The sequence below is a fragment of the Alexandromys fortis genome, unplaced genomic scaffold (genome assembly GCF_014885135.2).
Source record: "Alexandromys fortis isolate MF-2015 unplaced genomic scaffold, M_Fortis_MF-2015_v1.1 scaffold_32, whole genome shotgun sequence".
NCBI classification, from domain to species: Eukaryota; Metazoa; Chordata; class Mammalia; order Rodentia; family Cricetidae; genus Alexandromys; species Alexandromys fortis.
In genome coordinates, this window is record NW_026067938.1 from 7,826,702 (window position 1) to 7,852,938 (window position 26,237).

The window sequence follows — 26,237 nt, forward strand, 5'->3', positions numbered from 1 at the left end:
TTGACTTGAATAGCAAAGCTTGTAGGCAAGAGAAGCAGTAAAATCATCTTATATAGATCGAAGGGCAATTGAAGAAGCAATGGAAGCCTAAAGTTGGCATGAAGGCTAGAAGGAGGGCTGAGTAGTGAGAGGACTATTATGAAATTTTCTTTTTAGGAATGTTGGAAGAAAATTGTGGACAGGTTGGGTAGATCTATGTAGTGGAGAGGCTTAAATGAATTTATGAGTTAAATGATTAAGCATTAGGCTTTGGATTAGACATTCGAAATGAACAAGAATAATGCTTGTATTTAGAGAGAGGGAGAGAGAAAGAGAGACAGACAGAGGGACACACACACACACACACACACCACATGCACGCATGTGCAGAGAGAGAGAGAGAGAGAGACTAGACAGCCTTTTATAATTTAATAATGTGGTCTGTAGAAAGTAGCCTGGTAACAAGGATTCATTGAAGCAGATGTATTCTTTTTTGCCGGGAGTGTAGGGAGGGCTCAAACATCTTGGAGAAAACAAACGTCCTTCAACAGATGGAAGTTATAAAACAGGCTTGTTAAAAGTCCTGTGGAACAATTCACACACAATGAGAGACGAGTGAGTATTGTAACATGAAGGACCACTGAGCAAAAGGACAGCAGAAAGACCTTGAAGATGCTGCAAAGCTCAGCTGAGCCGTAGACATAGGTTAGATCTGCTGCAAAGAGGCCTCAGCGCTTAACAAGTAGAACCTGCAGGTGTTGTAAGTACAGATGAATCCCCAGGAACCCCACAAGTTGCAATATACATTGTGGGAAAAGACTATCAGTTTCAACCAAGTCATCGTCGAGGAGACTTCCTTCTTGGCTTATTTTTGCCGAGTCTCTATGCTACTGGTTCTCAATCCGTGGATCACGGCAGAGAGACCTTTCACAGAGGTCCCATATCAGATATCCTGCATACCAGATGTTTACATTGCAATTTATAAGAGTAGCAAAATTACATTATGAAGTGGCAATGAAAATAATGTTATGGTTGGAGATCACCACAACATGAGGAGCTGTATTAAAGGTTCACAGCATGGGGAAGGTTAAAAACCGCTGCTCTATACGGTCATGTCCAGCTGGAGGCCCAGAGCTTTCATCTACTGACTCCCAGGATAGGTATGAATGCTGCCCATTGCACTTCTCCATGACTCTGTAGTGCCACAATGTCACCCCTGACATTTTGATGTCACCGAATCTGGATCTTACTATTTCCCTACCATTTTTGACAAATACTGCACTTATTTGTCAAGGAAGATTATTTTCATTTTTCAGTTGTTGCTTATCTAATGTGGCAAGCACATCCTCTATTGTCTAGGAGCAGGCGTCCAGTTGGTCACTATCCTTGGCACCTAACATCTTGTTATGATTCGTCTTCACATTCAACTCTTTCGCCCTCGGTGGTTCTTCAAGGAAAGGGACTGTCTTATTGATGGCAAGTGCAGGGAATGAGGTTAGTCATAGCTTGGAATCCCAGTTACACCTCTTGCTCTCTCAGAGACCTTACATTCCCTTTGTCCCCCCCCCACTTCAGTAACAGTTATAATACATGCCCAGTAAAGTCTCAGGTTAAAAAATAATTCATACCACTGTAAAAGCATAGGTCATAGTGATGGGTTCATAGAAACTCAAATGTTAATTTTCCCTTTTTCCTTGCTTGATTATTGTACTTGCAGTGATCAGAGTAGATCTGCAGGAAACTTAGTAAACTTTAGTTGAACTCTAAGTGTTAATGTTTACTGTGGGCTTTTTGCATTCAGTTATATTTTTAAGCTCTGCAGATGCGCATAACTCATCGAGGAGTGCATTTACATTCCCATTTTATTAATGCGGAAACTAACTCAGAAAGTGTTAGAGTTTCCTTAGACAGGCTCATGAAATGATGCTGGGATCCCAGTTATTTGTCACTCTGAACTTTGTGCTTTGGTCTTAATCAAGGCTCTGCACGTTCATTCTATATAGTTTATAGATGATGCTGAGCCTTTTTGAAGTTTCTTTCCAATACTGACTCACCCCACTCAAGAATTCTAAAAGTAGCTTGTCATATTCCATGTGCTTCAAGAGCATTGCAATATTCTTGTGAAAACGTATGTCCCATAACAGAATAGAGCTAACTCTGTCCTGTGCTCTGCTAGTGTGAACATCCGTTCAAATGCATCTGTGAACTGACTGAGTAGCATTTATCTGACACGTACTCAATGTTCTTTTGTTGTTAAGCTGGGAATTTAAAACCTGTAGCCACCTTTAACTCATGACTCCCGTCCTTGCCACCAGCTGCTGCTTCCTGGCTTCTAGGTGGTAGCTCTGGATACGAAGCCCTGTAGAAGCCTCATTCTGCACTGGGCAGACTTGGAGTCATAGAGGTGACTAATTTGCACGTGGTTGGACAGCCAGCTTCCTGACTCAGATCCTACTTGGAGAAACGAGAACAATGTGATGAGAAAAAAAGGCAAACACAGTTCCATGGCAGCTGCTTCTTGGCTGTTCTTGAGAAGGAAGTATAGAACCATCTGCTATCAGTTCCCTTCTGAGCAGCATGGACATCAGCTGAATGCTTAGTGGCATTGGGTACTGTAGTTTGTGAAAAAAAAATAAAAGATTTAGAAGCTTTACTCCTGATCTAGATAAAGACCATTCTAGTGAAAAAGAGCAAAAGCAATTTCCTTTTAATTGTTTCTCATGTAAATATCAGCATTGAATTTTGGTTTGAGCAAAAGAATGATGATATGGTAAAAAAAATTACTATTACTTGAAAGTTGTATTTTTTTTTAAAAGAAGGTGGAGCACCCAGATAGAAGGAGATATGTCTATACTATACTTTAAAATTAAGCAAAGAAACATCTTTCCTCCCTCCCTCCTTCCCTTCTTCCTCGCCTTCCTTCCTTGACTCATATGTAATTTCTTATTGTGCATGGTAGCTGGAAGATGAATTGCTCTGCAGGAAATGGAAAGCTAAATGCTGTCTCAGACAGGGCATCCTAAACAGTATTAATTATAAGCGAAGAAACTGGGCAACTCCAAGACATCCAGTTTTGGTTGTGTTACAGTGCGTTGATAGATGGAATCCAATTTCCCTTCTGCTTTATTTAAACCTATCTTGTGGTTCCTGAGCGAGAGGCCTTGAGTTGAGCAAACATGATAAGGAAGAATAATGCACACAAAGTACACATTCTTTCCCAAACTGCAAAGGACACGCATTCTTCCTCTTCTCTATCTCCCACAACTTGGCCAAAGAAGTACGGATTGTACTTGGGAATAAGTCAAGAGTAAAATCATAAACTTCAAGGATGCTATGTTGAAAATTGACCTTTTATACTTGAATCTTCTCTTAGAGAAGAAATGACTGACTCTCTGCCCTGATCAAGGCTCTCCTTACTGGCCTCCTGTCCTGCTGGCATTAACTTTCTGTTGTGGGCAATTGGGATAGAACTCTCCAGCCTCTGTGATATGGGGATGTGGGGAAGGGCCAATTGTAAGCTTTTGAATACTGTTTTCACACAGGGCCTGAGTCTATCCTTCAGTGTGGATTCTCACCACACACTAGCACTGATATGTCTTCATCTCTTCCTTTCAGCCTTAAGACATCACATATAAGTGATGAGGGCTCTCCAGCTTCTGTTCTGTATATGGGAATGTAGGTGATGATGCTAACCAGCAGGTAGGTGCTTAACATTTTTGGGGAAAAAGAAGCCCTCAAGCTGAAGTCAGTACTGTGGTCCTACAGCTGGACTAGGCATAGTCAGGTTCCCTAGGTCGCAGTATATCAGCCTTCATAAGACGGCCAAAGATAATGAGTAGACTTTCTACTCTTTTTTTTTTTTTTGTAAGTGTTAAGGACATTTATTGTAACAGCATGCTTTCTTGTTTCTGGAAAAATTGTATGACAATAATGTATTAAATATGGTCAACTCAGAGCAAAGAAAACATGCTATTCTTCTTTTGCTCATTCTTTTTTTAAATTTTTAAAATTTTTTTTTTTTTTTTATTGAGAAAAGGAAAAAAAAAGTTCCACCTCCTCCCAGCCTCCCATTTCCCTCCCCCTCCTCCCACCCTTCTCCCCCTTCCCCCCTCCCTCTCCAGTCCAAAGAGCAGTCACTGGCAACACACCATTCTCCCTTTATCATACCAAAAGTTTTAAAAAGATAATGTTAGTTGGGTGGTGGTAGTGCACCCCTTTAATCCCAGCACTCAGAAAGCAGAGACAGTCGGATCTCTGTGAGTTTGAGGCCAGCCTGGTCTACAGAGTGAGTTCTAAGACAGGCTCCACAGCTACACAGAGAAACCCTGTCTCAACCCCCCCCCCCCAAAAGATAATGGTTCCATACAAAAATAAAAAGAATGTGTGTGTCACCAAGAACTATAACATGGGTTAAGGCAGCACCAAGAGCTTCAGTCGGTGAAATGCACGTAGATATGTTGATGGAGGGTGACATCTATCTCCATCCCCCAAAGTGTGCAGGACTCAGAATCCCTCCTTGTCCTGATGAGAGAATAGTGGGGGGTTGGAACTAGACCTGTATGTTAAGGATTGGTTATCATACACGGTGCCATCTACTTATATGTAACTATTTCTACTCTAAGTCCTCTCACCTGATTCTATTTGTTTCTCTTTCTGAGTTGTACACGTCTGTAACACCCACGACAACCTTGTTAATCAACTGGTATCATTCTAGATAGTTCCACGTTGGCATCACTTTGATAGTTGAGTTCTATCTCATTCCTTACTCCAGGGTGGAGTGACACATTCTTGGAAGTTTTGGTCATCGTCTCCCTAGGCATGGACCTGCTGCTCTGAGAAGCAAACTCAAGTCTGCAGATCTCAAACACTGAACACAGTGTTCAGTTTCTGCCCCGTGACTCTGAGACAGGACCCACTCCAGTCTTGAATCTTCACAGATGCTCACACCTCTCTCCTTCATCAACAGTGTTTACGAGAGCCTGCTCCTCAGGACTGTGGGATAGATGCTGGGAAACATTCCATGACCACAGTGCAGTTGACCAAGGCAGTTGCCAGACAGCTTTGGGATGGAAACAACCTCCAGCAACATAAAGCCAAGATCCTATCTGCACCTTTGAAAGTGAGGTAAACTTTCTAAAGCAGGGGGCTCTTGATGCAGGTCTTTGGTAGCCGATGAAGGAAGAACATTGGAAGCCAGGATTGTGGCTGGCCAGTGGGGAGTACCAAACAAGGGCATTAATGATAGAAATGTAACATCAGCCACTATCTCGGAACAGGCCGGTCAGAGGGTTGACTTGGGCCCCTGTGGTCTACTGTGATGGCAGAGCACTGAGACCTTCTGTTCGACTCATGCCAAGTAAAGGGTCTTTAAAATGTCCCAGAGATGCAAAGAGGTTCTACAGAGAATGGATCCTCTCACAACGAAAAGAATGTAGCCCAAATATAAACACCCACCTAAAACCTAACTGATATTTTACATTTGGTTTTATTGAGGTGAAATTTATATACAGCAAGAGGCATCCACTTAGAGAGAACTGCTCAATTTACCCACAGGGAACAATGAGCTATGTTGTCACGTAGTACAAGCCTATGAAGTCACTGCTCAGATTAAGATGTAGAACATTTTCATTGTCCCAGAATGTTTCCTTCTGTCCCTTTGAGGCTCTCTCCTCCTCTCTCTCGCCTCAGGCAACAGCTCATCTGGTTTTTGTCACTGATGACTTGATTTGCATATTCTGGAAGTTTGATTAGATAGTATCCGGCAGGGTGGATATTTCTGTTTCTGGTTTCTCTCATCTATCCCCAAAGGGCACGATGATAGAGATGGCTAGTCTTTATTGTCAGTGTGACTAGATTTAGAATTACCTAGGAGACACACCTGCAGGAGTCTTAAGGGTGTTCCTAGGGGAGTATAAGTGAGGAGTCCCACCCCGAATGTAGGGAGTAGCATTCCAGGAGCTGGGTGCTCAGGCTGAATAAAAGAGGACAAGAGAAAAAGACCAAAGAACTCTGGTGTTCATCTCTCTGCTTCTTGACTGCTGGCTGGATGTTGCTAGCAACCCCAACTTCTCCTTGGCATAGCAATGAGCCACTCCCACCCTCTCTAACATGATGAACTGTAGTTCCTAAATCACATATGACTTTGTGTAGATTTTTATATTCATTTCTTTAGGCCAATATCTAGGGATGGACTAACAAGATTCCACACATGTTTATTCCATACCCTTATATTCCTCTTTGGAGACTGACATACACATTTCCAGGGTGGCTTCAGCATTTAAATTCAGCAGTGTTTGAGTTCGAGTAGCTCCATTCTCCACTACCATTTGGCATTTTCCTTCTTTTCCCTTTCTTTTTGTTAATGTTTTAATTTAGCAAACAAAATATTGGGTTTCATTATGACATCTTCTTACATATAGCAATTAGCATTGTAAATATACATCACCTTTTCTTAAGGTATAAATTCATGTCGAATGATTATTGTAAATTTATAATGATTATAAATAGTCCTGGATAATTTTTGGCTTTTAGTGGATGAAGAGGGCTTTAGATCTGTCTTTTCCTTTTTCTCCTTTATGCTAAATTAAACCAGATACTAAGAGGGGGAAATGACATTCCCTAAGTTCCCTGGAGACTGTATAACTCACTGTAGTGGTGGTTAACCAATAACATGAATTTTAGGATTTTAATAAGAAAATAATATTTCTTAAATATATGTTACAACAAATGACAGACAAAGGGAAAAATATTAAAAATCATATATGAGATAGGGGAACTAGATTGCAATGTGACAATTCTCATGATGATGCTATTGATACCACCATTTTTAAACCATAGCTGCACCTACAGATTTCCAAGAATGTATGCAGAGTGAATTTTAGCTAACCTTTAGGATGTTTTCTTCTAGGTTTTTACCTCTATCACTGTTCTGGCCGTATTAACAAAGATTTTCTAGGAGGCCAAGAGCCAAGAGAAGTAGCAGCAGATGTGACTAATTTTCTGTGTTCCCTCTAGGTCCTGTGACTTTGTTAGTCTTTGTTATGAAGTAACAAACAGCAGGCCTGCTCCAGCAACCTCAACAGGAGCAGCCCCAAGAAAGCTACCTCCGTGGGAGCAGGCCAGAATGACTTTTGATTTTCAGAATTGCAGAGCAACCCCAGGAGCACTGAGTGACCTCCAGGAACACTGAATGAATGCTGGGGTGACTGGAACTGTGGCCTTGAGTGTACCACAAGGAGCAACCATCTGAGCCTTGGATCCACTGGCACCTGGAAGACTGATCACCAGAGACACAGCTTCAATGACACCAATCAGAGGGAAAGAAGGGTAGACAAGGTAAGAGCACATTCAACACCACAAAAAACAACACGACACCAATGAAAACTAGTTCTACAACAGCAAGATTTGAACACCGCAATGTAAATGAAGCAGAAGAAAATGACCTAAAAAATAATTTTAGGATAATGTTTGAGGCCCTTACAGAGGAAATGAAAGATTCCCTCAAAGAAATAGAGAAGACAACAAAAAGTTGGAAGAAATCAACAAATTAAAGAAAACAAAGAAAAGGCAATCAAGAAGATGAAAGAAATAATTCAAGACTTGAAATCTGAAATAGAGACTATAAAGAAAACACAATCTGAAGGAATTCTGGAAAAGAAAAATATGGGAAAATGATTAGGAAGCATAAACAGCAGAATACAAGAGATTGAAGAGAGAATCTTAGGCACTGAATGAAGATACAATAGAGGGCATAGATTCATCGGTCAAAGAAAACATTGAATGTAATGAAAGCTTAATACAAAATTTCCAGGAAATATGGAACACCATGCAAAGATCAAATCTAAGAAAAATAGGTATAGAAGAAGGAGAAGTCCAACTTAAAAGCATAGAAAATATATATTCAACAAAATCATAGAAGAAAACTTTCCCAACCTAAAAGAAGATATGCATATGAAGATACAAGAAACTTATAGAACACCAAATAGACTGGATCAGATAAAGTCCCCTTACCACATAATAATCAAAACACTAAACATACAGAATAAAGAAAGAATATTAAGAGCTGCAAAGGAAAAAGGCTAAGTAACATATAAAGATAGACCTATAAGAATTACACCTGACTCTCAGTGGAGACAATGAAAACCAGAAGGTCGTGGTCAAGCGTTATGCAGACATTAAGAGACCATGGATGCCAACCCAGACTACTATACCCAGAAAAACTTTCAATCACCATAGACAGACAAAACAAGATATTTCATGACAGAATCAGATTTAACCAATACCTAGCCACAAACCCAGCCCTACACAAAGTACTAGAAGGAAAACTTCAACCCAAAGATGTTAGCTACATCCACAAAAACACAGACAGTAGATGATCTCAAAGCAGCAAATCCCAAAGAAGGGAAACACACACACAATAACATCACCAACAATGAAAACTAAATAACAAGAACTAACAATCACTGGTCATTAATATACCTTAATATAAATGGACTCTACTCACTTATAAAAAGACACAGGCTACAGATTGGATACAAAAATGGAATCCATCCTTATGCTTCATACAAGAAACATGCCTCAACCTCAAAGACAGACATCGACTCTGAGTGAAGGGTTGGGAAAAATTTTCCTATCAACTGGACCTAAGAAACAAGCTGGTGTAGCTATCTTAATATCTTACAAAATAGACTTAAAACTAAAATCAATCGAAAGAGACAAAGGAGGACGTTTCATGTTAGCCACAGGAAAAATCCATCAAGAGGAAATCTCAATATTGAACATCTATGCCACAAATACAAGAGCACCCTCATATGTAAAAGAAACACTACTAAAGCTTAACTCACACATTAAACCCCACACACTAATAGTGAGAGACTTCAACGCCCCACTCTCACCCTGGAAAGGTCTGCCAGATGGAAAATTAAGAGAGAAATAAGGGAACTAACAGATGTTCTGATTCAAATAGACTTAACAGATATTTATAGAAGGGAGGGGAGTAGAGAAAATACTTAGCTCAATAAAAACAATTTTTTTTAAAAAGACTAAAACCAAGGGGAAAATTCATTATGACTATGTTTCATTTTTTAATTAAACTATGTATTTTTTCTCTACTTTCCTCCCTTCCTTCCCCTTCTCCTTCTGCCCTCTCCCTTGATACTGATGATCCCAATTTACTCAGGAGATCTATGCTGCTTATGGCTATTATGAAGGATGGTGTTTCTCTGATTTCTTTCTCAGGCTATTTATCATCTGTGTACAGAAGGGCTACTGATTTTTTTTGAATTAATCTTGTATACTGCTACATTACTGAAAGTGTTTATGAGTTGTATAAGCTTTTTGGTAGAATTTTTGGAGTCATTTATGTAAACTATCATATCATCAGCCAATATTGAGAGTTTTACTTCTTCTTTTCTGATTTGTATCATCTTGATCTCTTTTTGGTGTCTTATTGTTCTAGCTAGAACCTCAAGAGCTATATTGAATAGATACGGAGAGAGTGGTCAACCATGTCTTGTTTCTAATTTCAGTGGGATAACTTTTAGTTTCTTTCTATTTAGTTTGATGTTGATTGTTGTCTTGCTGTTGCCTTTGCTATGTTTAGGTATGTTCCTCCTCTCTAAGACCTTTGTCATGAAAGGATGATGTATTTTGTCAAAGGCTTTTTCAACATCTAATGAAATGATCATGCATTTTTTCAGTTTGTTTATATGGTGGATTACATAGAGATAAGCAACTTAAATAGACCTATAACTGCTAGAAAAATAGAAATACGCATCAAAAGTCTCCCAACCAAAAAAAGCCTAGGACCAGATGGTTTCAGCACAGAATTCTACAAGATTTTCAAAGAAGAATTAATACTCCTCAAATTGTTCACATAATAGAAACAGAAAAAATACTGCCAGACTCTTTATGAGGCTACAGTTACCCTGATACCTAAACCACACAAAAACATTACTAAGAAAGAATATTACAAACCAATCTTACTCATGAACTTGGATGTGAAAATACTCAATAAAATACTGGCAAACTGAATCCAAGACCACAACAGAAAAATCATCCACCATGACCAAGTAGACTTCATCTCAAAGATACAGAGATTGCTCAACATACAGAAAAACTTTCTTAAAAATGCAATAATGATATAAAGAAAATATCTTCTTTTCAAATAATCTCTTACTTTTGTAGTGAAAACAGAACATACTATTACATTGTGTGTCATATGTGTCCTCCAGAGCCCACAAATCTCTTGATCCCCAGTGTGATACCTTGCAAAGCTGTGGGATCTTTAAGAGGTGGGGCCACCTGGGGCGGACCTACTACAGTTGTTCTGCCGAATGGACATGGTATCAAACTGCTCTCTAAATTCCTGTCCTATCCATAAATTAGTGCAGCTCCCAGAGTCCATCAGAGAAGTATCTTTGTGCTGTGGACAGTGGTTAAAACAGAAACACTGGTCAAACTACAGAGAATAACTGTGTGCTCCATATCTTCTGAACATGACGGGACCTCTGCACTCATGAATGCCTATGTGTGGTTGCCTATACAAGACCTGTGTAAGATCAAGCCAGTCGGCCTTCTAGCATGCAGTTGGAAAAGGCTCACGAACCCTGTACTGTCTTATGTCAACTCGGCCCAGCTTTAATCATCTGAGAGGATGGAACCTCAGCTGAGAAACTGCCTTCATAAGACCCAGCTGTAGGCAAGCCTGTAGAACATTTTCTTCATCAGTGCTTGAGATAGGAGGGGTCAACCCATTGTGGGTGGTACCAAGCTTGATGGGTGGCTCTGGGTTCTCTGAGAAATTAGGCTGAGCAAGTCGTGGGGTGAAAGTCAGGAAACAGCAATTCTTCTTAGCCTCTGCATCGTCTCCTGTCTCCAAGTTCCTGCCCAGTTTGGATTGCTGCCTTGACTTCCCTCAGTGGACGATAATTCAGGGTAGGTAAGTCGAATAAATCCTATACTCCCCAAGTTGCTTTCGGTCATAGTGTTTCATCACAGCAATAATAACCCAACTGAGACAGAAATTGGCACCAGGATCATGGAGTACTGTTGTGACAGACCTGACCATGTGTTTTGGGAAGGACTGTGCAAGGACTTTGGAACTCTGGGTTGGAGAAGCTTTTGAGTTTTTAAAGCCGAGTGAGCTCTTCTGAGAACTTGGGAGATTAAAGGCTAATGTTGAGAGCTGTGGAGGTAATGGCGTCCTGGCTCGTGAAGTGTCAGAGAGAAGCAAAGACTGTGAGGAACATTTGATATTTTGAATTAAGAACCTGTGGTTCTAGTCAGTTGGAACTGGAGATTCAGCTGTGATTACCAAGAGACCCCGCACCACCAAAGTAAAACTGTTGCTTTACTACGGACAGTTGATGATACTGGCAATTAGCGGTAATTAAGAGACCAGCATTATCGAGGTGAAGTCTCCTGGAAAGAAAAGTGTTTCCTCAGGATCAGCACACACAAGGTGCGTTCCAGACATGGCTGAGGCGACACTCACACAGGCAGCTGAATTTGGTCGTGTGAGAGTCACCCAGGTGGTACTGCTTTTGAAGGCACGAAGGGGGCGTGGAATCATCTGAGGCTCATCACTGTAAGAAAACCTGGAGTCCCTGAAGAGAGCCTAGGAGAGGCCATGGTGAAGGTGCAGTAGAAGACCCCAACATTTTGGAAATGCCAGTACTGTGGAAGGACCACCAAGAACAGCAGCAGCAGCAGCAGCAGCAGCAGCATGAAACCAGCCAGAGCCTAGAAGACAATTGTTGCTGAGGGTTGAGCTGGAAAGTGACCCAGGCTGTTGGAGTCCATAAATCGTAAGTAACCCGACATTTGTTACTGATTTATTTATACTGTGGAATTTTTTTTTAATTGTGACTACACCCTGGATTTTTCCTCTGGGAATAGAGTATTTCGCTGATTTTGATTTTATAGAAGTCCAAAGTTGAGAAACTTTGAACTTTCAAGTGTTTGAATTTTTAAAGACTGTAGGAATAGTTCATATTGTGATCTTGATACTAATGTGTGATCTTGGTGGATGAGCAAGAAAGGAAAGGTTATGGCTCAACAGAGATGTGTTTGCATTTCAAGTTGACAAGGGATAAATTGCACGGGCTAGGTTAATGTTAACTTGACACAGGCTATAATCATTTGAGAGGAGGGAACCCTAACTGAGAAAATGCCTCAGCTGTAGGCAAGTAAGCCTGAAGGTCATTTTCTTAACCGGTGATTGACATAGTAGGGACCAATCCTTGTGTGTGTGGGGGTACCACCTTTGGCTGGTGGTTCTGGGTTCTAAAAGGAACCGGGCTGAGTAAAACCAGTAAGCATTTTTTTCTCTAGGGTCTCTGCATCAGTGCCTCCAGCTTCTTGTTCAGTTTGAGTTCCTGCCGTGGCTTCCCTCAGTGGATTGTGTGTGACTGACTCGGGATATGTAATCCAAATAAATCACACACTCCCCAAGTTGCTTGTGATCATAGTGTTCCATCACAGCAGTAAGAACCTTGTATAAGACAAATCCTCACCCACGGATGGGGATAACAAGACAGTTGCTAGCTTCTGGAAGAGAAAGAATCAGGTGGGGCTTCTGTGGTAACGATTGTGTTATAGTGGTTGGCCTCGCATTCAGGATGGTCTGGGCAGCACAAATTAGACTCCATGGGTTGTGGGAAAAGTAGTAGAGATTGAGGAGTTGAAGGTGAGGTGAGGGTTATCCAAGAGGGGTAGCAAATAAATATAATCAAAATATGTTATATGAACGTCTCAAAATTAATACAAAATGTTACATTAAAAAAAGAGGTTGGGCCTAGGCAGAAAGAGTCTGGTCATTGGGAGTATCCTCTTCAAGCAATGAGAGGCCCTCTTCTTTCTTTTCTTTCTCACATCTTGGCCATCCAGTTGGGTAAATGCTTTTGTTCTGTCCCACACTTCTGCCCTGTTATGCTGCCTTGTCAAGGGCCCCAAAGAAACGGGGCCAAGTTATCTTGGGCTAGAATACATGAAACCATGAGCCGAAACAACGCTTTTTATTTTGATAAGTTGACTAGCTGATGCCTCTCCGTGCTACTGCAGTGGCGTTTTGCGGGTCAGTGCCAGCACTGTTCGAGTACCCCGTGGTGGCTGGCGTGTTGGTGCCGTCTGTGTGTTCTTACCTAATGCTCATCTCTTGCGGGATGGAGGCTGGAGAAGAGGACGTTTGTCTAAGGGCAGAGGCCAGGCTCTGCTGTTTCCTCGCTTCAATTTCCCTGGGATTTAGTGACTTCCTTGCAGATCGTAACTTACTGAAGGGCAACTATGGAGATGCTAAAGATGGGAACTGGGGCACGACATAAGGAATCTTTCTGTTCACAGAAAGAATGTCTTTAAACATTCATGGGAGTTCAGAGCTGAACATATTCTATCATGCCTTCATGGACATAGTAAGGAAGCAGGATGAAAAGTCCTTCCTGATATCCTCACTCTGAATTTCGGCAGCCTCAGTGCCTGCAGACAGGCAACTTGAAGGGAAAGACGGTGGCCCATAAAAGGTTATTTCCATTCAAGCATGAACATTTAGCATACCACAGTTCTCTGCTGTGTTACCTTTCATCCTATCTGGTCTCCCCGAATTGCACCAAACTTAGCTGTCCTTCTTAAAGACTCCCCATGTTTCTCTCCAGCAAACCCTGTAGCAAGTGTTGTTACCAAGATCCTCCAGGTTTCCATGCCGACCTGCCCTGTTTTCTCAACTAGCCTTGCATTCTCAGTTCTCAGGCTGACAAGAGGGAGCTGACTGAAGTGCAGAAACATTTCAACTCTGCAAAGATTAACTGGCCTTAGCACTCCCCCAGATCCTCTGCAGTGTTTTCTGCTCAGGCCAGGCAGGCCCGTGGGCTCTTTCTAAATGACGCTTCTCCTGCACCTGAAATGCCACTTCCATCAAAACCTTGTCTGCAGCTGCAGCTCCTCAGCTCTCTCCTGCCCACCCATGTGCTCTGGGCTAACGCGGCTCTTTTGGGTGAGTGTGATTTCCACTCCTCAGGGCTTTACCTGCTGCTCTGAGCAAATGATCTTCAAGCTCTCCTAACGATGATGCTTCCCATGGCGCTTGACGCTCAAGACTAAAAATAGCAAGAGGAAGCCTGGCGCGTTCTCCAAGGAGATAAAGTCGAATAACATAACTGGATTATTCTTGGTTATCTTGCAGATATCCGCGTGACCAGACGTCTGCAAATGGTGGTGAGGTCACTTCTTAGTCGCCTCTTAATCTGTTCGCAGATGGCCTCTGAATTTTAAGAGGGTCTTATTTACTTTTTTTTTTAACCCCTCAAGACAAAGGCAGCCAACAGCGTTAGAAGCTTGCACACTGGATTGTTATTTTGATTTTCCCAAGTAATTTCCGGTTGCTTTTCTCCTCCTTTCTTTCCCCATCTTAGGGCTTTTCTCTTGGGGGAAGGGTAGCTGTGTTCTTTCTACAGTGGTTGCTAAGAAAGGCTCTTCTCTGTTTATAGGCTCCTACCAGCTCCTGGCAGCTGAGTGGCAAATATGGTCCTGTGTTTGCAGGGAGGGGTGGACGGAGGCCAACAAAGAGCGGCCTGGAGCACAGAGGCCCACAATGAGGCCTTTGAGAGAGAGTGTTGGCTGGCGTCATGGGCCCGCAGATTGCTTGATAGAATTCAAAAAGGTGCTTGCCTCATGCCCTCAGTGACAAATTTATTTGCACAAATCAACCATGCTTGCATAACTTGACCAGACAATAAAGGAGTATAGCCCCTCCCCCCTTTTCATCTCAAGAAAACTTTGGCTGCACAGGAGCCAAAACTCAGTGTTGATTTGTATCCAATTTCAAAACAAGGATCTCTTGATCTTTGGGGCAGAGGTTGGAATGTCAGGCTGATGTAGCCAACACAAGGGTAAGTGTAGCCTCATTTATCATTCTTGTCTTTTTGTTTAGGGGACTTATTCCATTTTTCCTTTTTTTAGACTGGGTCTCATTTATGTAACCTTGGCTGTCCTAGAACTTACTATGTGGACCAGGCTAGCCTTGAACTCATAAAGATCTGTTTCTCCCTCTGAAGTGCTATGCTTAAAGGCTGGTGCTACTACGTGCGGCTTTTCCACTTCCTTATTTGCCTTAGGTTATGATGGTATTGCAAAGAAAAGAGGAGGATTGTGTTTTTCTGCTTAAGGCCTTTGCATGCAGGGATGGCGTGGTTTGAATATGTTTTCCAGAGTGCACGTTGGAACTCAGTCCCTACCGAAAGTGTTGCAAGTGTTGGGGGGACTTCAGAGATGATTAGCTCATGGAGGATTTTCTCTTGTTAATGGATTAATATTACCAGTGTGGTAGTGCATTAGTTATACCAGTAACAGGCTCCCAATAAAGGGACGACTTCAATCCCATATCCTCCTCTTCTCCCTCCTTCTATCTTCCTTCTCTTTCATCCTCTCTTTTGCTTTCCACTGAGAAATGATACAGAGAATGACTAGCTATAGCCCTTGATCTTGGCTTGCCAGTCTGTAGAACCATAGAAAGCAAAGCTCTGCTCTTTATAAATCCACTCATATCTTAAGTATTCTGTTATAGATTCATAAAAACAAACTAGGACTGTGAGTGTTTGGGTTCTTCATTTCATAAGAATAGTATAAATAGTCGCCTGAGAGAAGAGGGAGAGCCCTGTAATGATGCTTATTGAGGATGAGGTCCAGCGGGAATGGGATGAGCATCTGGTCTTCATTCAGGGAGAGCAGTACAAGTCTAGAAAAGCCTGGAGATGCTGAGGTGGGTGAGGAACAGGGGCTATCAACTGGATGTCAGATATTCCATTTAGATGACTATCAGCTACGTGAACATCAATATACTCATGTAGTCCTAACATGTAGGTACTATTAGTTCTTGAATTTCAACAAAACAAAGGCAGAATAAAGCATGTTCTAGATCCAGACATCTTGATTCAGAACCGTTGCTCATACGTGATGCTGTCAGTTGTGTCTGAGAATACAACCAGTACCCTAAACTAGATGCTTTCTCTCCCGTGTTGTTGTTTTGTTGTGAGGCAGGGTCTTGCTGTGTAGCCCAGGATGGCCCCAAGCTCAAAATCCTCTTGCCTCTGTTGGGGTGTGTGTGTGTGTGTGTTCTACAGGGCATACATGTGAGTGTGCAGGTGATTGCATATGTGCATGCATGTGGAGATCAGAGCAGGGTGTCTTGTGCCTTTCTCTATTGCTCTCTGCCTCTTTGCCTTGAGACAAAGTCTCTCATTGAACAGAAAACTTGCCCTCTAGGTTAGGCTGGCCAATGAGTTCTTGGGATCCCCTTTTTTCACTTCTCCTGCCTCTGTCTTTTGGGTACTGGGGATACAGATACTCATCACCTCGTCACCCCCCCCCCCGTTCTTCACATTTTATCAACACTACCTCCATCTCCAGAGAGACTCCCTGTCCTGTAAAGACATTTTTCATAGAGTACTTTGATCATCTTTCCTCTTTTCCTGCAGACTTTCACAAGTGTTTTGTGTGTACAACCCTTGAGTAACTTTGAAGAGGCACACGGAATGGTGACAGAGAAAGAACGCGAAGAATTTTAGTCATGAAAAACCCTTAATTATGTTTGCGTTTGGCCAGAGGACAACAGACAGGAGTTAGTTTTGTCCTACATGGGTCCCGGAGAGTTAGTTCAGGCCATCCGCTTGGATGGCAAGCACCTTTCTTCACTGTGCTCTCTTGTCAACCCAATAATTTTTCCAACACAACCTACGGCACAAAAATATGAGCCTCCCACTTTAGAACTGTGCCACATCAGGTTTCCTCAAGCAAAGTGGAAGTACACGGATTGGCTATTTATTCTGGGTGCGGAAGTATGTTGGAAATCATCTCTAGGTAAATGGTGGCCACCGGAACCAACCTGTCATGCATAAGTTCCTGCAGGACAGATTTGACAAACCCATGCCAATAGAAGCTGAAGAAGCAGGGTAGTTGTCATTGCCTTCAGGGTGAAACACAGAGTCATGGTTGACAAGGCCTCGACTTGACTTCTCACCAGCTGACAGTTGACTTCACAAATGTGGTTCTTTGTGATTGCTGCTTCTCCCTTAAAAAATTCATTTCTTTTTTTTTTTTCCAACTCACTGTTCATAAAGCAGCTGCGAGAGAAGAATTCTGGGAGTATTGTAAATAGGCACGTACAGGAAACTAAAACTGGGGGCCAACCACAGACTTAGTGTTCATCTTATATACTTTCCATATGATTTTTTAAAATAGAACATGCATAGTATTATTTTAAAATAGCAAACGTTCAATTATATAAAATACTCAGAGGTCCAGAGATCCTGCAATGGCTCAGTAGGTGAAGTACTTCTCAGGCAAGCCATACAACCTGAGTTTGATCCCTAAACTTCAGGTAAAAGTGAAAGTAGAGAATTGTAACACCTGTGTTACTCTCTATGGTACACTTCACGCTATTGTGCCATTCGGAGCTGGGCAAGGGCCTGGAGATTAAAGGAATGCCCAAGAGATGTAGGTCATTTGTGAGGAGAGAATGTCGAATGCCATTTATTCAAGCTTAGAAAAAAACCTTATATACCTAGCTGCACAATGGAATCCCCCCAGGCAGGTGGGACATTACCAGGCTCAAGATGGAATAAACAAAACCCCTAAGTTAACCACCAGTGGGGGCAGAGGGAGCACAGGAACAAACAGGATGTTTAGCTGGAAACTGCAACAAGATGTCTGGCTAGAAACTGTCCTCAAGATCAACCCCGGGAGGATGGGTAGCCCTGTAGGCCCTACAGAGAAAGACTTCCCCAGTTTGTCCTCTGACATCCACATGCATGCTGTGTGTGTCACTGCACTTCACACACAACAAAAATGAGTGAAACACTTGGAAAAGTTATTCAGGTGTGTGGTGTATAGAGGGCTCGATCGGTAGGAGTGCTTCCTGTTTAAGCACAAGGACACGAGTTTGATTCCAAGAATCCAACTAAAAGCCAGGCATGGGGTGCGCACCCGAAATCCTAGTGCCATAAAGGGATGGAGGAAGACATGGCAGGATCTCTGGGTCTTGCTCACTTGCCAGTCTCGCTAAACTTCTGAGTCCCCTGCTTACTGAGAGAATCCGTCTCAAAAAATAATGCAGGAAGTGCTAGAGAAAGACAGGCGATGTCCACCTCTAGAGTTCACAAATGTGAATACACACTCCCCCACTCCACACGCACACACGCATTAGCGTGCATACACATACACCCAAATTTGAGTGTATCATTTAGGTGGGGAGGGTCTGAGGGAAGCCTTGAGCCTTGGGAGAGAGGTGGGACTCAGCTTATGGGAAAGGAACATTTACTGAATACAAGCCAACGGATACTCCAGTGAGCAGCAAAATTATCTTCTGACGGGAGTGTGAGGGGAACAGGGTGGAAATGGTTGGTAGAGGAGATAATATCTGAGCTGCACTTTGAAGGATTTATTTCCTCATTCTCAAGACATTGTTGGATGCACTCTGGGATGCCAGACATCGGAATAGGTGGAGAGAATGTAGTGGTCAAACCAAACCAAACCAAACCATGGTCTAATCTCATTCTCAGAGTAGACACAGATGCAGAGAGATCATGGATGGCAAGGCCTGGGCTTGACTAGAGCAGAGAGCCACAATCTTGGTGATGGAGGCCATATAGGGCTCAGACATGAGACATCACCATTGGCCAAGGGTCCAGCCAGGATCAGTTGTATCAGGGCCACCAAGGTGGTCAACCCACCCCTGCAGAGGCTAGAAGAGATGCCATCTCATCCTTCTGGCATAATGCCACCATCTAGGTGTCCCTTTTGCCAAGATGAACTTGAGAAGGAAGAGAGTGAGTGCATGTGAGTGTACTTTAAGTTTAGTGAGTGTTGACTGAAACCAAGTTGTCTTAGACTGGAAAGATATGAGGAAACATGATCGCTAAATTTCAGCTCCAATTTTACTGTTGCCACGCTGAATGAGAGTTCACAGCGTGAACAGTTATGTTTACATTTGTCTAAGTATCTAGAGCAGGAAATCCGCGGAGACAAAGTAGATTAGTGTTTATCATGGCTCTGTGAAACGGAAGTGGGGGGTGGCTCTTAATGGGTTTGGACATTTCTTTTGGGGGGTGATAAAAGTGTTCTAGAATTAGATAATGGCAATGGTTGCACAGATGTGTGGACCTGGACTTTTAATTAATTTGTATCTCAGTGGAAACCCAATGATTAGAGTGATTAACAAAAACAAAGAAGCTAAGATTTCCTTTGTATATCTGAAAAGAGTGATGAATGAAGTCCACTATATCTGACCATTGTTAATCGAGCCGTGATTTCTCCAACTATCCCAGAGTTATGGCATGTCTGATAAAAGCCCATGATTTCATTTATGTTATTTCTATCAAACAATAAGCTAATATCCAAGTTCAACTCAGTCACCACGTGTATAGAAAACGTCTTATGCTAAATAAGAAGCGGTGTGCAGGTTGTGGATGGTAGTGTGAGGTCATGTGTGCAAACGCACACACTTCTGATATTCTATAGAATGCTTGTTAGAAACATATCCATGTGTCTTGGTGTTTGCATTGCTGTGAAGAGTCATCACGACCACGGCAACTCTTATAAGGAAAACATCTAATTGAGGGCAGCTCACTTACAGTTTCAGGGAGCATAGCAGTATGCAGGCAGACGTGGTGCTGGAGCTGAGAGTGCTACATTTTGCAGGCAACAGGAAGTTGACTGGCTTACTGGGCAGTATCCCGAGCACAGGAACTCTCAAACCCCGCCCTCGCAGTGACACACTTCCTCTCACAAGACCGCACCCACTCCAACAAAGCCACACCTCCTAATAGTGCCACTCCCTATGAGGTTATGGGGGCAATTACATTCAAACTGCCACACATTGTATTTCTTAATACCGTTGAATGTATGAGATCATTAAAATTTTAGAATATCATTTTTTTCCCATTTAGGTCCTTGTAACTTTTAAAGATATATTTTTATTTTATGTGTATGAATGTTTTCCTTGCTCATAGTGCACCATGTGTATGCAATGTTCATGGAGGCCAAAAGTGAGGCAGGATTCTGGAACTGGAGTTACAGATAGATAGTTGTGAGCTGCCGTGTGGATGCTGGGTATTAGACCTGGATCCTCTGGAAAAAAGCCAGTGCTCTTAACCACTGAATCATGTCTCCAGTCTCAGGTCTTTATACTCTCACAAGAGAAAACTTGGATGTGGGTTGCTATCATTTTGTATTAAAAACAAGATGGAATGTGTTTCTTTCCCATTACTCCTGGGTCTATCTTAAGCCTCACAATCACCATTTACTTCAAGCCCTGGAGCCAACCAGCAGCCAAACCTTGCTCAGTGTACCTTTGTGACCCCTCTGGCAGGGTCCCCCAACAGCTGTGGTGATTCTTCTACATCTTCTGCATCTGCGCCTTAGGGCTCTTGGCTCCTTGCAGGCCATCTTGCTCCTCCTGTGCCCTAGCAGCACCGCACTAAAGCAGTCTCCCAACTCTCACCCTGCTGAATTCTGGATCAATCATGGCTTGCTTCTTTATGCACTTAAGATATTTATTTGAATAAAACTATCATTTTCAGCTTTCCTCTTATGATTATTAAATGTCTTTTGTAAGGACCATTGTTTCTTTCAAGTGTTTTGATTCCTCACTGATGAGAACTCTGATGGATGCCCGAGGTTCTTTCTCAAATACGTTGGTGCAGAAATGAATCCTGCACGCTGTAACTTTTGGTTTTTATCGTACTACCCTATATGTTTCGTGTTGGTGACAGGGAGCCTGTATGGCTGAGGACAGCCCTCTCTGAAGTACTCAAGTGTGTAGACAGACACACAATTTACAAGTAAGAATACATAAGATGCTTCCATCCATATCTTCAGTGTTCTCCATTTGTACTGGCTTTTCTTAATTACCATAGTAACCTTTCGGACTTCTTTAGCTCTTAGTTCAAAGCAGCGTTCTCCCTCTTCTGCTTTCTCCTGTTTCAGCTAGATACATATTTTTGATGACTCTTCTTTTTCTTCTTAAATAACCCATTTTTTTAATGAGTCAAAAACTTGGTTGTTCTGTCATCATCAATCATTCAGTTAAATATAATTTTGCTAAAAGAAATTGCAAGGATAGACCAAAGAAATAAAATTAATTTTGACAAATTTAGGAAAGAATGATGTACGATATCACTTTGATCAAGGATTCTTATATCTTTATCAAATTAACCACTGAGCACTTTTTCAAAGAGGTTTTTTAAACCCTATCCCCTCTTCCCCATAATACAACAAAATACCTGTGTATCTGTCTGGTGATTTGAAACAGAAGTAGCAAAGAAGCCAGCTGTCTTCTCTCCTGAGGAATAATAAAATGAGAGAGAGAGAGAGAGAGAGAGAGAGAGAGAGAGAGAGAGAGAGAGAGAGAGAGAGAGATTGGGATTGGGATTATCTATTCAAGGTGCTGAAGGTAGCAATCCAGACTTCTGTCATATAGAGAGCTGAGCACTGGTGCCCAAAGGACTCTGGGGTTTCGTGTTGCATGCTTCCCTGAGTCTTCACTGCTAAAGACACAGAATTGAGAAGTACAAGGCTGACAGAGTGTCACGTGGAGGGTTACTGCCCAGCAGCTCCATGCCAGGGCTGGAGGATCTGCAGATAGGCCAGTGTCTGTAGACTGTAGCAGTTAGCATGAAGCTGGGGCAGCAGGAGGAGATAAACAGATTACCAGCTACCCTCTCACAGGGGAAGTGGATACCAGCTACCCTCTCACAAGGGGGAGTGGATACCAGCTACCCTCTCACGGGGGAGTGGATACCAGCTACCCTCTCACAGGGGAGTGGATACCAGCTACCCTCTCACAGGGGAGTGGATACCAGCTACCCTCTCACAGGGGGAGTGGATACCAGCTACCCTCTCATGGGGAAGTGGATACCAGCTACCCTCTCATGGGGAAGTGGATACCAGCTACCCTCTCATGGGGGAGTGGATACCAGCTACCCCCTTACATTTCAGCATTGAAGCCCTGGAAACACGGCCTCAAAAGAGAGAAAGCAGACAACATCAGGACTAATATCCCAGGTTTTTCCCACCACATGAGGATGCTAAGTTGCCACACACACTTTTGGTAAGAACTATATTGGGAAGAAGTATAGGAAGTGATTATCCCTCCCAAGGAAAACTCAGCGTTTTTATTTTGTTGAGTGATTCTTTTTCTTAGAATGAATACTGAAATCCTTAGACTGCACTAAAATTTTGATTATATATTCATTATATGCATTTCTGTCATATATACATAGTTGTTGTATATAACTTCTCTTAACTAGAGATGACTATGAGAGCCAGAGTAATTAAGCAACTATGTATTTTAGGCTTTGGGGGCTTGTAGGCAACAGATATTTTACTTTACCACGACTTTTTTATATTAAAGTAAGTATGTCTTAATTATAAAAGCTTAAAACTTTTAATAAAAGTTTAAGATAAACATACTTTAATCACTGAGGATATAGTCATAGACTTATCGCAAAACCCTTCATTTTTTGTGAAATTTTGGTCTTTGTTTCAATGTGTCTATATCCATTTACTCAGTTGTAACCTATGAAATTACTGTTTTTTTTCTGTTTTTGATTTGTGAAACTGCATGCTTCATGGGTAATACAGTCTAGGGGAATGCAAATGCGCATAACATACACACACCTTCATGTCTTATGTGCATATGCACATGGGTAAACATGCATTCTTCCTTATAAGACTAGGATATCGTATTTGCAGCTTTTTGCCTGAACAATGCCCTAAGAATATCTTTCCACATCATCACCTTAACTATGGCTCCTTTTAAAATGTTAACATAGTATTCCACTGCCATTTTATTACAGGAATAATACCAAAATATCTATAATAATCAGTTTATTTTTAATAGTTAAGCTTTTAAAATAAGTATGTAATAGCAGAAATAACATGAAAGTATATAAACTTATAATTAAAATGTGAAGATATAATAACGCCCTTTCAATAAATATATAGGACTATAGATATATAATATTTTAAAGTTTTTCTTGTTAATTGAAACATTTTTGTTCCCTGTATTTTTATCAATTCCCATTCCTATAAACATGGTACAAAGCCAAATTTTTGCCTATCTGCCAATTTGCTAGGTGAAGAATTAATTTATTTCCCCTTTGTTCCTGAGACTGGATAGTTCTTCAGATACTTAGCAGTTTTGTGCTTCTTTAGCCTTCATTTTTAAAAAAATAATTGCTATTGTTTCTTCATGCATTTGTTGCTTATACTGGATCAGTACAGCCTATACAGGCATCTAAGCTTGCTTGTAGTCTGGCTTACTCCTCTCTTTCTTCCTCCCTCTGTTGCTCCCTTAATTTCTTTCTTTTGTGAGAGGACTTACAGTGTATCCCAAGCTTGCTTTGAGCTAACTATCCCTGTCCCTACCTCATAAGGGTTGGGACCATAGACAGGTGCCAACACATCCACTTTTGGTCACTAATTCTAGTACAGGGTTTCTGTCCTTAGAGTTAGACATTTCTTTTAATCTGCTAGTATTTGTTTTCCATGAAATATTTCTAACACAGAGTTTATAGATAGTTTAGAAGTGGAGAGATCTTGACAGTTTAGTTTTCTTCACTTAACCTGAGGATGTGTATGGTTATGCTAACTCAATGCCACAGCTCATATGGGGCAGGATACAGGGCTCCGTAAGATAGATTACTGGCCTCCATCAATCCTTAACCTTCCGCAGCCTCCTATGGACCGGATCTTTGTGGAACAGCCATCAAAACAGGACACTGGTCAATAGAGCAATATTCAAATTGCCTCTTTTTTTTCCCCTCTCTGTCTGAATTCTGCTTTAATGTTCCTTTTTTCATAAGAACCAATTGGTTTACTGTTTTAAAAAAAACAACAACCTGCAGTATCTTTTTCCTATAATATCTTGGTTTAAAATCTCCTTTGGCTTGATACATCTTGAAGCTCACATTCAAATCATCCCCTTTTCAATCTTCCACCCTGATTAAGTTGGTCAGTGAGCCAAGAGGATCTAATAGCCAGCGTGGTGGCTTCAAAAGGAAACGAGAGGGGCCTCGCCTTCCAGTGCCAACTATGTGGTGGACTGTGTGTGCACTTTATCTCATCTACTCTCAGACGGACATTATGCAATGCTATCTTTATTCCACCCATTCTACAAGCCAGCAGACGCTCTTGCCCGGTCAACAGAAGTAAGCCCGAGTTGAGTTTGAAAATTACTCTCTTCATGGGGTTCAGGGGAGTTATATTGGTAGTTAGAAATTCATAGTCTCTGTCTTTTAAAAATTCTTTGAACTTCAAATAAGAGTTTTTCAAATGCTGAATTCCGGGACAATCTTCAAATTATACAACATCGTGAGTCTTCACACAGCCATGGAAAAGGCTTTGCCATTTTCATATTTGAAGCTGATTCGATGATCCCTTGTTGTTGCTTTAAGATGTGTCCCTACAGGAAAGAACTATGGCTCCCGATGTAGGAAGATTATGCTTGATTCCATTTAGAAAACGGACTGTTTGGTCTATGTGTCGTCTGGCTCGGGAAGTATGCCGGGGTTGTCAATACAGCTGTCTCGCAATTTATCTTTGACGATGAAGGAAATACCATACCCATGAGTGCATGAGCAGATGTCTGTTAAGCTTTCTGCCATATCATTTGACAGCTGACTAGCTGACTAAAGGCTTGAGGATGTGTGTGTGTGTATGTGTGTGTGTGTGTGTTTGTGTTGGGTGGTCAGGAGGTCTGTATAGCAGTGATCCAGAATTCCTAAGCACTGTGAGACTTAAGCCATCAGTAAGCAGAAAGAGGAAAGCATGGTAGAAACAGAGAAAAAAAATATTTTAGGGACCTAATTACAAATTTGACCAAATAGTACGGATGTGTTCCTAGAGAGTTGGGCAAAGATGATCTTGCCAGTTCCCACTCATTTGCTAAAAGAGTAAGAAAAAGTGCCATTAATTCTAGGGGAAGCTTATGGATAAGTTTCTAGCAACAGGCAAGTTTGTATAGGAGCGGTTAGTGGTGGGCTTTCTTGTTTAAGAAAAAAGTGAGAAATTCTTAGTCCCTAGTGTGACCTAAAAGGACACAGCGGGTTCTGAATAGATTGGCGTTTATGTGTGTGCCCTTTCATTTTGAATTACACATGCTTTATTGATGCGGAGTCATCAGGAGGAGAATTGTCTTTAGTATTACAGAAAAAAAATTACATCTTACTGTGCCTACATTACTGAGTCTCAGCACTTAGCAGTAATGCCAGTGGCATTCAGACAGGACCTGTCAAGGAAGAGAGCCCCGAATGCCAAGTTTTAGTGGAACTTTGGTCTTAGTGACCCATTCTTTGTATGAAAGTTCACCTGTTAAAAAATGGTATTGTTTCCAATCTAGGCTAATGTCTTTAGATGATGTTGTGAAAAACAAGAGCTGTCAATTAGCAGTGTTTCACAGATGTTCTCTAAACAAACTCTGAATATCTATGACCATCTAATCTTGAGATCTGTAATGATTGAAGAATAGCCGGCTGTCAATCAAAAATACATATAATTCCTTGCTATTTTCCCCAAAGCAATTTTTCTAGGACAGGTGTCTATCTAACTACCTTATCATCATGACCTTATCTATGTTTTCACACTGGTAAGGAGTACTGATATTTTAGGATTATCCAATATAATACTTGTATACAATATTTGCAATTGCTCGTAATATTTCATCTCACTTTAATGCTTCGTATGTAATATGCACGGTATCGGTGCTCAGAGTCGCACTTGTGAATGGGATCATTCACGGACAATCCAGTGTTTCAGTGCCATCTTCTGTTGCTTGCAGAATGGAGATTTTGAGTACTGATCATCCTCTCTTGAGGCCTTTCTGATGTTCATTTGAGTTCACTATGTAATCAAACGATGGAGAACACAAGGTGAAACAAAGGAGATCAAACAGTCTGATCTTAGGGAGTAGGGGTTGGTTGACTAGAGAACAGCCTGAAATATTAAGAGGTGAGCTCAAGGTACCCATTTCCTGCTACTTCTTTGCTTCTTCAGCATACAGCCCTTTAATTAGTGTGCATGTACCTGTGTGTGCTCTTGGTATAGAAGCTTAGGTGTCTTCTTCCTCAGTCAGTATTACTATGCTTCACTTCACATTTTTTTCCTTCCTTCCTTCCTTCCTTCCTTCCTTCCTTCCTTCCTTCCTTCCTTCCTTCCTTCCTTCCTTCCTTCCTTCCTTCCTCCTTCCTCCCTCCCTCCCTCCCTCTCTCTCT

The 26,237-nt window shown here is 41.7% G+C and overlaps 1 long non-coding RNA gene across 1 annotated transcript in view; it reads left to right on the forward strand.

The window, feature by feature from the left end:
* Positions 1-26,237, forward strand: part of LOC126504807 (uncharacterized) — a 70,638-nt gene that overhangs the window by 42,631 nt on the left and 1,770 nt on the right. Inside the window, exons 2-3 of the long non-coding RNA XR_007592715.1 lie at positions 4,946-5,103; positions 6,994-11,786. This is a non-coding gene — a long non-coding RNA (uncharacterized lncRNA). The remainder of the gene's footprint in view (positions 1-4,945; positions 5,104-6,993; positions 11,787-26,237) is intronic.